This window comes from Zosterops lateralis (genome assembly GCF_965231275.1).
Source record: "Zosterops lateralis genome assembly, chromosome: 4".
NCBI classification, from domain to species: Eukaryota; Metazoa; Chordata; class Aves; order Passeriformes; family Zosteropidae; genus Zosterops; species Zosterops lateralis.
Genome location: NC_139765.1, coordinates 61,248,696 through 61,261,836, shown reverse-complemented (window position 1 = coordinate 61,261,836; position 13,141 = coordinate 61,248,696).

Sequence of the window (13,141 nt, the reverse complement as noted above, 5' to 3'; positions counted from 1 at the left end):
AAACCCCAAAATCAACCAACCAAACCCCAACTGATTTATGGTTATCTATACAAATTTGTGTACGGTCTTGGTTTGGGTGTGTTTGGGTTTGTGGTTGGTTTTTTTTTTTTTTTTTTTTTTTTTTGTTTTTTTTTTTTTTTTTTTTTTTTTTTTTTGTGTGTGTGTGTGTTTTGGTTTGGTTTGGTTTGGTTTTTTGGTTGTTTTTTTTTTTTTTTTTTTTTTAATGGCTTGCTGTTTACTGCTACTGAATTTGCATATATGTGTACAAAAGTTGTAGTATTACTAGTTCAGTCCGCTTCTTGACTTGTGAAAAAAATCTTTATTTGGAACAATAGGTATGTTTTAAAGTGTCACATCAAGGCATATGGTTCCCAAAACAATGAAATACTTTTTTTCTAGCTTTATAACCATGGAATCTGTTGGGGTAGATTGCTCTGCATACAGATAGGCCATGTTTCAGAAAAAAAAAATCCCTAATATAATAACTGAAATAAATCTCAGTAAGTCCACATTTGTGTAGCATATGTGGGAGATTAAATACTTTGGAAGCAGTTCTTATTGATGTTTAGAACTTGCATGTTCTGTGGGTGACTACAGAGCAAACCTGAAATTTGGGTTGGAGTTGAGCAAGAATCGTAAAAAAAGAGGTCAGTTTTTAAACATAAAGTTTTCAGTTCAGTGGTTATGTTGGAGGATCAATGGTTCAGGCTGGAGTCCCTCCCAAGATCACTTCAACACAACATAAATCCATATTACCCCACAGAGGAGAGTCTCACTCTCCCTGCTGTATCCCCACTTCCACTCATTTTCTGGTCCTAGGATTTGTGTGGTTTATAAAGAGAGCTTGTTGAGGAAACCAGTCCAGCTGAAATCAAACCAAAAGATACTTCAGTGATTGCAGCCTCCCTTCCAAAACCCTGCTTTATTAACTGAGTGGGACCCCCCACTCTTGTCTCCTTTAGCTTTTAGTCTGCAGTTGAAACAAAATACCCAGTAACAATTCTGTGTATTAATCCAAAGTACTACCATTATTACCGTGAGATAAAATTTATTTTAAAAAAGTATAATTTTAATAATTTACAATCATTGAGAATATTGTTATTGATTGAAATGCTGGGACTATAATGCTATGGTTTTGCAGGACTTACCTGAAGTAATTACCACAGAATCCTGGACTCTTAAATCTGCAAATTAAAAACTATCACAGAAGACCACTGAACAGTTGTGACAATTACTTGGACGTATCAGTGTCCATATATTCCTACAGAAAGTCTCTACTTCCCAGTAAAACTGCTTAAATTTAGTAAGTGTGACTTTTATTTTCATTCAAGAGGCCAAAACTGTTAAGTAGCAATTGCTAGAGATAGAATTCATGCCTAAGTATAGCTGGTTATGTGTAGCATAATGAATTTCAGTTTAGATCTTTCATCAAACACAGTTTTCACTGATGTCACTCAATATGCATTTCTGAAGAGCTTTAAATTATTTCTTAATTTATACTAAGCTGTCACGTGTCTTTTTATCTTATTCTGACTATGAGTTGCTTAGATACCAAATATATTCAAAATGAGAAAGTAAACAGTAAATCTGGGCTTGAAACTTGCATGTAACAGAGCAGGAGATAGACTTTTGTCACTGTATTTGTGGTCTGGTATTTTATATTAACATTTTTTTTCTTTGTGGAACTTATTTTCAGTACAGTGATTAATTTTCATTCAAGTTTTTGCATCCATAGTTCCAGTTCAGCAGCAAACCTTAAATATAGAATATTTAATCATTTGGATTAAATAATTTGGATTCCTAATTTCTTAAATTTCAGTATTGAAGTGAATTGCAGGATTATGTTCTTTATATATGTCTTTCTATATATTTAAATAGAACCATGTATAGTGACCATACATATTTATCTAGGTTCTGTTTGTATCTAGAGCTATACAGATGGAATTGTGTATATAGAATATGTGCAGTATTTTTTTTTATTTCTCCCTTTCTTTCCAAGATACATTTTACCAGAGATGCCATTGTATGGGGTGCTATTGAGACTGCATCCAGATTATTTTTTAGCAGTCTCTTCCTATTTCAAAAAGTCAATTGCAGCGGACAAAAGTGCAAAAAGGCACTTTGACAAAGAGCAGGAAGAAATTATTACTTTGGAAAGATGTTCACTTGAAAGCACCATTGAGGTGGTTTAAGAAATGACTGCCACCACATTTCCTGCCTTGTTGGATGATACAGTTCTTTCAATAGAGCAAGTGGAAAGGATAGTGTCATTATCTACCTCTACACAAATCATCCACTTAAATTCCCAGGTAAAGATTATTTAAAATATATACAGGGTGATTTTTCTTTGAAATGGATAAAAAGATCTCAAGTGACTTATCTCCTCATTGTCCTGATAATGAAACAAGAAAGTTCAGGGTTAGTTAGGCTTTGTAAAAGCAGATTTGTATGAAAGGGCTTTGAGTTACATCAGGAGAAATAGTCCCTGGAGACAGTTCTGTGGGCTCTGAATGGCAGGAGCACAGTATATTCCCTTCACATCTTTTGCTGACTCCCACTCATCCCCTGTGTCTGTGCCAAGGGGTAACCCCAGTGGTGACCTGGCACTGCTCACAGCCAGCAGGGGTTCTCTTCCACCAGCACTTGGCAGCAGAATCAGAAACTGAGATTTGATCCATAATTTCTCATTAAGTTTGCTAAAGATAGACAATGATGAATGTTTAACAATCTAGTTGTTAGTGATTATAATCACCAACAGTGGATTTTCAAGGAATTAGGAGTAATTAAGCTCTCATTTAAACTCATCAATATGGAAAACAGTAATTCTATGGATTAAATACTCCCATAGTATCTAATGCAGACGATTTTGCAGACAGAAATATATGATGAATGATCTAGAGTTTGAGATCTCCAAATGAGATCTCACAAAAATATCACCATAGGGAATTACTGCTAAATTGCAGCTGGTTGCTCAGACAAATCTCTTGCATGGCATCATAACAGTTTACTTAGAATTTAGGCCTCAAGGGAAGCAATCTGCTAAAGGTGAAGGAGAGAAAATAAATACCTTTCCTCCAGCTGCCAATAAACAGTCAATTCATACTGGAGATATCTTAATTTTTAGTTACATTTCCACTAATTCTAGGCATGTTTGTTTTCCAAATATTTTTTCTGGGAAAATGATGTTCTACCACCAACATACTCAGCTAAATCAATGTATTAACTAGTATTAACTATTATGTATTAAATATTATTAACAATGTATTAACTATTTCTCTAAGAAGGTACATAGAAGATTGCAGGAATGTATGTACTCCTCACAGAGAACATTTACCAGGAGTGTATCAGTTTTGAATACAAAACTGCTGAGGTTTGATAAGTTATTTTATATTCTTTATAAATCAGAAGACCAAGGAAGGCGAATGTCATTATAGGTATGTAACCAAAACCTGTCACTTATCATTATATATTTAAATCTTAAAATCTTTCCAAAGCGTTGCTCAGGTTAGTTCTACCTGGAAATTCTCAGTTTGCTTGACTAAATGCCTAAACATAGACTGAATTAATTAGGCATGTGAGTTTGGACTCGATGAATTTGCATAACTGGCATTTGCTTGTAGATCCCAGTGTGATCTGAAATAAAACAGAACATGTTTTCATCTATATTGAACTCCCCATAGTGCCAAAGAGTAACTCACTTATCTTTGCTCATGCGCTGGGGTCCCCTGAACAGAGCCTGACAGCCTTGTAGCTTGACAGGCTTGCAACTTTATCCCAGTTACAGAATCTGCAGCACTGGGACATGACAAGCGAGCAATTTTAAAGTGATTTTTTTATCTCTCGTGGCATCATTTGTGATACAGAATTTGTTATAAACGGTTGAAGTTAGACGTTTTAGTTATAAGTGTATAGCTATGTATCTTATAAGTTTCCATTTCCATTTGTAACTTTGTACGTGTCTGTCACAAATGTTTATGTATCTCATAAGTGTCATTTCCATCTGTAGCTCTGTACGAGTTGTTACTAAAAGTTTTGTATAGTTGTGATTGCAAGTTTGTATAAATTGTCACTATAAGTTTTGAATACTAGGAGTGTAAGAAGTTAAAGAGTTGTTAGAGTATTTGCCAGGCTGTCACCAGAGGGAGAGAGAAGAAAGAAGGGAACCTTCTTCCCTCACAGTAGGCTCCAAATCAGGACATCGCCCCGGGTCACTGATTGGTGGACCCAACTGATCAATCATTCCAAGGCAGGAAAGAATGATTGGTCCAGAGGAGCTCCTGCTAAGGACCAATAGAACCCTGGAAAACGAGCCAATCATCTCGAGGATCCAAAATCCACCAATCACTGGAAGAAAGGAGGACATAAAAGGAACTGACAGTCTCAGGGAATGCCTTTTCTCTGGGGGACGTTGTTGCCTAAAGGCGGAAGTGCCTGTATGGTACCATATGTATTTTGTTACTCTGGTTTGTCGTAAAGGGTTCTGGACTAGCCCGACCCTTTTGCTGTTCCAATAGTCCTTTGTTACAATAAACAATTGTCCAATTTTTTTTCTAACTCCGAATTTTTGGCCTCGTTTATAACAGAATTCACATTCCCAGGGAGCATAATCTGTTGAGAGGGTTTTGCTTTCCTTAAGCTGGACATATAACTGTTGATACATTCAACAGGTGAGGTTGGTATTATTTTGAAAGTGGTTGAGTTGATCGTTGTTTCATACTCACAGCAATATCATTTCCAGAGGATTTTTTTCTGCTAGCTTCCAATAAATTATGAGAGAGAGAACACAACTTTTTTTTTGTCAATATAGAATTGAAAGTTAATTTAATATTTTAAAAGAAAATCAACTAAATATTGGGTCTGCAGGATAATGCAGCAACTGAGTCATCACATTTGTGGATCTGGAAAATAAAAAAGCAGTTAAATTTCGCTGTGGTCAGATAGACTATTAAGAAATCCTGTCTACTTCTCATCTTGAAATTTTCCTTCAGCTTATTTTCCATGACTATATAACTGCCTCAGTCTTATGCCAAACTCTCAGCAAAATGAATTTGGCACTTAGATAACTGCATTGGAAAAAAAAATCCATGCTAACAATTTTTAATAATCCTAATTAATCATTGATTAGTGCTAATGACAGCAAAAAAAATTATTTGCTGTTTGCACTGAGCTGAATTAATTTCCTTGTTAAATGAATGCAATTAACCACTAAGACTAACAGTGATAATGTATTAACCTCCCATTTCTAATGCACTATATCAATTAAAAAGTGTCTGTTTGTTAAGTGATAAGCAAAGAAAAGCAAGGTAATTTCAGGTGGTAAATCTTTCATTGCATTTGTTACTAATGTGTTGTGGTTTCTTTCAACTACAATAAATAATACATGATTTGATACTGTACAGAGCAGTACAAACCTTGGTAGATACAGGTGTTTTTTCTTACTGTACCCTTTGGGTAGCAATAAATGAACATGTAGGGCTGACCTCTTTCTTCTTCATGTCTTTCAGCTACTTTGTCAATATTTATAACAACTGCTGTTTTTCTCAAAGCATTCTAGCACTTAACTTACACAACCTATAACTCAGCTTTTATCTGTAGAAAAATCTGTGCTGCCTTTGACAATTTCTGCACTTAGAAATGTTTTTTTCAGCTCTTTACTTACTAGTATGGTCTCATAGTCAGGTATGCCCTGTGCTTGTGACATGCAAAGAGTATTTTTGTTTGTTATTATTTAATAGTCAAAATTGAGTAGTTTAATGTCAGCATGGAAACCACATGCAGTATTTCACTGATACCATATACTGAGCATCATATTCCGCCTTCAAGCTTCTGTTTGGTATCCCCTTCTGTAGGTCCAGTGATTGCTGACCCCTTAATTTGCCTATTTTTATGTGAAGTTTGCTATCAACAGGCTGTTTATTGGGCCATATAGGTGACAAGTTTGTATAGATGACAAGTATATGGCCTTTTTTTGGGTTAAGTGAAGGTGGCCCAGCCACCTGAGTCAAAATGACTAAGTTATAAGAGTGATTCAGTCAGCACTCCTCAATGCAAAACAGACTTTGCCCAACTACTAAGACTTCCTCACCATCCCCTAGGATCTTTACATAGGATTATGTCATTCCAAGGGATGATCACATGCTTCATTATTATGACCTATATATTCTCTTCTGATGTGTGAGGTTGCAGTTCAAAAAACTGGAAACAGATAGACTGGAGACAGATCAGGTGTTAAGGAAGAAACTGGAAAGAAAGAGTTCTGGAATATGAGATGAATAAAAACCTTCTAAACTGTAGATAGTGTTGATTGGAAGGATAAGGTTAGTTGACACCATAAGCTGATCAGAGATGCAGGCAATGTTTCCTGTTAAGGAGTGAGGAGATGGTGTGTGGTGATGGGTTATTTATGCAAAAGTCCTGCTCTGAGTGAGACATCATTTCAGAGTAAAGAGATCTATGATAGTGATTAGGTTACAAGTGACCAGGAGGATGGAGATGTTGCCCACAGAAAATCAAGAAAGAGGATTCAGGCAGGTTAAGAGCTCTGGATTAGACCCTTTAAACTCAGCATGACTCAGAGGGCTGATGTGAGAAAGAGAGGCTGTGATTTTTACTTTTGTACAAAAGAAGACTGACTTAAAAAGAGAGAATTATTGCTGAGCTAGAATAGAGGTAGGAGCTAAATCTGTTTTCAGTAGAGAAGATGAGAAGATTTAAAAGAAAAAAGGTGTCTGCTGGTGCTCTATCAAGAAGAATTCTTTCAACTATGAGTAAAAAGTGTTTTCATTTGAGGACATTTCAACTGATGATTTCAAACTTCCAGACTACAGCAATTGTTTTCTCTGCAAAACTAGTGATTCTGCCAAACCCCATCTTTCTGTCAATATGTATTCGCTGATACCTCAGTTTTAGTTGTTTCCATGTCTCAAGACACTGCTTGTCTAGAATTATGTTCCATTCTGAAAAGATCAAAGACAAAACAGTATAACAGCTACATCAATTATTTATTAATCAAGTCATGATGTTGTAGGTGTCATTATTAAAATACGGCTATGGCTCAAAAGAGAATGCTGACCTCTGCTCCAGCTTGGCCTAATGAAGAAACTTGTATGTCAAAGTTGTTCGTTTTTAAATTGTCATTGTCACCAAGACTGCCCCAGCAGATAAAACCCAATAAGCAACAGTGATCCTTGAATCTGGGCATGGCAGAAATCCCAGTGCTATGGACCTGCTGTATGTCTTGGTGGGTTGTCACATGTTCACAGAGCACTCCAGAAGGCACTGCCTCCCTTCCTGAGAGTGTGATACTGTTAAGGAAAAGGGAAGTTTCTACTTCCATTGCAGCATTGTGTGGAGCCAGACCGGTGCTGTAGCAGTGAAAATGAAGCTGTTTAGACTCTTGGCACCCTGGGCTACTACACTGGGGATCCTGAGCCTTTTGTCCTTCACTGTCATTGCATGAGCAGCACTGGCTTAAAAGGACATGTTTCAATCCATGACAATAAGAGATAAATCAAAAAGTAAGAAAACTTGGTACAAATTGCAGGGATGATCCTGCACTCTGCATGCAAAGTTATTGATGGAAGATGAATACATGCTGTAAGAAGGCTTGCTTGGAACATCTGTCAGGATTATAAATAGCTGCATATTCCCAGAAGATACAAGAAGGTTAAAAAGAAAAAGATACTCTTTTTTTTTTTTTTTTTTTTTTTTTTTTTTTTTTTTTTTTTTTTCCTCAGGCTTTGTGCCTGCTGCTAGCCAAAATATTCATTAATGGATCACATGGTAGGAGGGAAATTTGTAGCTAGCAGCTGATCCAGGTGTAGTCCATTTCTTATTAGTAGTTCTGTACTGAAACTCCCCAAGCATTGAGGAAGGCATGGGGGAGCAGGCAGAAATAATTAGGGAGTCTGTATGTTTAGGGTAAGGATAAGTCTTTTGTTACTGACCCCTATTTCAGTGCTGTGCAGGGCTTGGTGGTGTCTACAAGCTGCCAAAAATGTGCTAGTGGAGAATGGAAATGGCATTATTCAAAACAGTTTTAAAGAGCATCCTAACATCCAGGTGCATCACCCCCAGCTAAGCTTCATTTCAGCACACATTACACAGAGCCAGCAGAACCACTAGTGACAGAACAGGAACATAAAGTTTCCTTGTGTCTGTAACCTCTTTTCCCATTCTCCTGTGGTGAGACTGTTGGTTTGGGCTTTGTGCTTTCCTTAATACCTCAGAGACTTAAAAGCCTTTTGGAAATGAGCACACACTATGTCCTTCAGAACAAGTGATAACTTCCAGGACATGTGGGATAGTGATGCCATGTTTAACCACTAACACAAGGAATGTGTTATCTACAGCTCCGGCTCAGAAAATGTGAGGGAACTTTGCTCAGCTTTGTTAGAGTGTTCTCTAAAGTGAAGATGAATTTTATCATATAACTAGATTTTCATTCAAGAAAGCACTTTTGCTTTCTAGAGTTATCTCTAAAACAAAATTCAGATATATTGCTTTGGTATTAAATTTGTTGGGAGCGGGAACTCCCACTGTTACCCCAAAGCTATGTTTCACTTCTAAAATATTATATTGAAGCAGAAAGATATTTGCAAATCGATTTTTAAAACTATAATATTTCGCTTGAGTTTCATTTACGTGGGGTGAGGAAAAAACCTCTCCAATGTTTTTATTGTATCATTTACATTGCAGTCAGGTTCTCAATAGCTCACTTGGCAACTATTAGGTATTTCATGGTTTGTGCTGCAGTCTACACTAACAAACCCAGACAGGGCAGGAGCCCACATGCCACACCACTTAGAGATCACCAGATCTCTGCTCCTGACCCAAGATCTAGCTGGGTGCAGAGGGTAAAAATCTGCCTCTACTTTGAATGCTGCTTTATGTATTCAGGGGCCATAAAAGCTCTTTGTTGTTCCTTTCTCCTTGTCCTAGGGCTTCATCCATGTAATGCTGGCTAAAGACTAGCAAATGGAGCACAGCCCTGCTGTGTTGTCCATCCATCAGCTACAGGAGTGATTGAAATCCTCCTTGAGCGCAAGGACTGCGGAGCATGAGGCTGTCCCTACCTGTGTATAGAGGGCCTCATCTGCTTGGTGTTCCTGTAGCAGAACCCGACATATTTAATGTAAAGCACATGGTTAAATGCCATCAGGATGCCTGGACAAAACCTTTACAGGAAAAAAGTGATCAGCCTGAACTGATGTGCATCAGCCTGTATTTGAAACACAGTGGTTTCAAATGCATTGTCAAATCCCCTGTGGGACTCTTGTGTGTGTTAGATTTAATTACTGCATGTGATAGTCCTAAGAGGAACCATCTGATTTTTTTAATGTACTATATCAGTTGCTAAACCTCATGTGAAGGAAACCAGCAAGAAGTATGTGTAGCATGATAAAGACTAATGTTCATATTTCTCCTGTATCACTCAGACTGTAAAATATCAGCCATTCCTCCAAGGGTAAGGGCTCTGAAAAAAGCTTATACAGCCCCTTACTGATGGAAAAAATAGGATCCTTAAGTTTGTACTCCTGCCTAGCACCCCTGGAAGTTCAAGTCTTCATTAGAGTTGAAATGGGAGGTGTATGGTGGGACACTGTGTTCTGGAGCAGACAAATAGGGCCTACTTCATACTGTCTTTCTGCATCATTGAATTCACTAGAGCTTGTTACCATTTCCATTAAGTGTTAAAACTGTCTTTAAAGAGAAATGACTGTCCTCTTCAGGTTTTCAATATGTACTCTGCAAGAGACTAAAAACATTAACTAGCATCACTGCCACCTTCTCTATTTCCATTCAGCCAAAAGCCTGAATTGGATTCTCCATCTCCTGTGTTTAGGCTGGAGGCTGCTCAGGGCTCCTGCCCTACATTTGCTTTACCTCCTCTTACAATGACTCAGAAGAAGAGGGGACTGTTTCACAAGCATTACTACAAGAAGGACCTCTTAAAATTGTGGTGTTTACATAATTCAGAATAGTGAATTGCATGTCAAAATCCCATCCCATTCACTGGGTTTACTTGTCTGTCCACATAGATTTGGACTGCTCATAGTCCATCCAAGTAGAGTAATTAACAAACCATACTTTGATGACAAAATACTTGCAATTTCATCCTTCTTCTTTTGGATTTCTCTGTGACACAGGCAATTCTTCAGTCCCAGCTTTTGTTGTCTATGTGATGTCCAGTACATCCACCCCAGTCTCTGGAGAAACACACAAAGCACTGAGTATCAGCCACTATTAAAATAAACTAAGTAAAGTAAAAGACAAGCCCAACCATCATCATTTACTTTCAGCAACTTTTCCTTGCAGCAGATTTTCAGTCTGTGCCCTAGATTATGTGGACATACTTCCATCATAGGAGACAGAAACATATCTTGGAGCATACCCAGAAGCAACAATTTTCAAGTCTACCTTAAGAATGGGCAGCTATTAAAATTAAAAAAAAAAAATAAAATAAAGAGATACTACCATTTCTTATAGTGCCACCTTCTTATTTCTGTGGACAGCAAGTACAGTACTTTAATCATCCCTTGGTCTCTTTGTAATAACATGTTATTCCAATGCACTGCATGGCCTTAAATGAAAGTGAGTCTTGGCCATGAGATGCCATAGGTCTGACTGCAACAGATTTCTAATTTCAAGTACACTGTCTGACTAATGCTTGTTGCAGCTTTAACATTTCTTAATTTGAATCTTTGATAAAGCATAAATGACCAAGTGAACTCCAGCAGTGGCAGGAACTGAGTGCTTCCCCCATTGGCAGCAGAGGAGTTAACCAGGCAGTGTCTGAGATGCACACCGGCCCCTAGGATAAAAACAAAGCTAATGGCAAGTGACAACCTGCTCTCCTGCAGCTCCAGCTGCAGAATCCCTATGGCAACTTAGCCAAAATGAAACTCTCCTCACCCACATGTCTCTGCAATTGCGGGAAGCTCTCTCTGAGTGCCCAAAAAAGCAAGTGAACCTGACAGCAGATATGCTCTCTTGTCACCACAGGGATAAGGTATATCTTCAGCAATTTTTTACAGAGACCATCTTATCCAGATCATCTCTGTAACAAAAAAAAACTATGACTACTTTTCACTCTATTCTTAGCAAAAAGAATCTTCACAAAAATCCTGCAATGCTCAGCAGTGTGTAATTCACTGATCTCTGCAACAGCCACAAATCAGCAGTAACCTGGTCTTTTGAATATATTGTTAGCACCACAGACAGAGAGCATGAACAGACTGAAACAGGTGAGTATACTAAGGACATTTTAATGGTTATTTTAAGACCTCCTTAATCCAATCTCTGTACTTGAATTTACAGAATCCATGCTACAAGGTTTGTGTTTCAACATCATTACATCATCAAATACTGCTGGAGGGGCCTCAACACACTTAGATTTTTAAAAAGTCTAAGAAATCTGAAGAAACCTTCAGAAAATATCAAACAACCTTTAAGCAAGTTACATTCCCCACTAGTAGCTGGGAAGGTAGCAGAATGTTTCGTGCCTGTAAGCTTTTTGTATTACTTCTTAGTTCTGTACTATCCATGAATAAAATTTGGCTGAGCACATAAATTAGTATTTACTTGAGTCTGCCTTTCCATTCTTTTGACTCTTGATATTTTGATTCCTGTATCAATGAAGAGCATCTCACTTTTCTTTCAGTCTGTTTTCAGCTAATATGAAAAATCCTAATAAAGTTTTTCCAAATTTAATTTTAAAAACAAAGGATGCACAGTACTCCATTGTTCCTAAGCTTGTAGAAGAGCAGTACGTTCAACATTATTAATGGAGGAGTGTAGCACTGCACAGGGTACATGTTTGTAAGGATGTTTATAAGGAAAAGGTCTCAGTTTCACCCCAGGACCTTTTAAGGGAAGGACACTAGAAGTTTCTATGCCCTCCTGATTGCAATTGGCCAAGACAAAAACTCTGATAGGTCTCTTTACCTGTTCCTCAGAAATGTGGCTATTCTCTATCGGGCTGTGTGCCAAAAAACCCATCCAAATTGTTCAATACTTAAGGGAGAGCACAGGGCTTCTTAGTGCATTTTCAGGGTGTTGTAGCAGGTGTGTGGGACCTGTCCCTACACTGTGTTTGGCTTTGTTCTTTTGTTTTGTACTATTTTCTGCTTTTATTAAAACCTTTTTGCTTTTTCAAGACACACTCAATCGTGCTACCTCACTAAATATTTTAAGTCATTTTCTGTGAGGTGCAGGATACCCTCAGAGGTATTGAACCCTTGCAGAGCTAAATACATCAGGCTCTTCGAGAAATTCAATAGAGGAGGCTTTTGATCACTGCTGCTGCACATTTAGTAATTCAAAGCTGTAATACTTGTTGCAACTACAGGAGGTATTCGTTATTTACTATTTATCCATGAAACATTCTGAACATTTCTATGGGTCTTGATCATTGTCTTATTTTTCATATAAATGCATTTTGGAGATTTTTTTTTTTTTTTTTTTTTTTTTTTTTTTTTTTTTTTTTTTTTTTTTTTTTTGCCAGGGAAGTAGCTGTGATTCTACCTGCAAGGGAATTTCCAGATTTCCCCATATCAGAAAGGCATGTTCAATGGTGAAATCTTCAAGAGATACATGGAGACTTGAAAAATGTCATCCAAGCAGCATTACAGCTGTACAGCCAGCCAGGACTTGGGCTGCAGCAGACTAGTCCATTTGTGCACCAATACAACGGCATTTTAACCTACAGCTGTTCATCCAGAAACTCTGGAATTGGATGTTTTTAGCTTCACCTTAATTTTCTACTGAAGGACACGCAAGAAACTCAGTATTTCCCTATTTTTTTCACTTTACTGAACTGTCAGTCCATGTCCTCACACCCTGGTTTGCATGGCTCTTAGTGGGTCTGATTCATACAGAGCTCGGGTTCCCAATCACAAGGCACAGTCAGCAGCCACGAAGGGACAATCATCTTCAAACACCTGATGTCAAAGAAAAACTCTTTAGACCCTTTTTTTTTCTTTTTTTTTTTTGCTGGTAGGCCAGAGTATGAAATATGAAATTCTTCCCTGTAATCCAGATTGGAATATTAAGGCATAACATTTGCTGGTTTTTTCTGCCTGTAGAAGAAAAAATGCTGTTCAGTCTTTCTTCGGTACAAAGATCTGCTACTGAATGAATC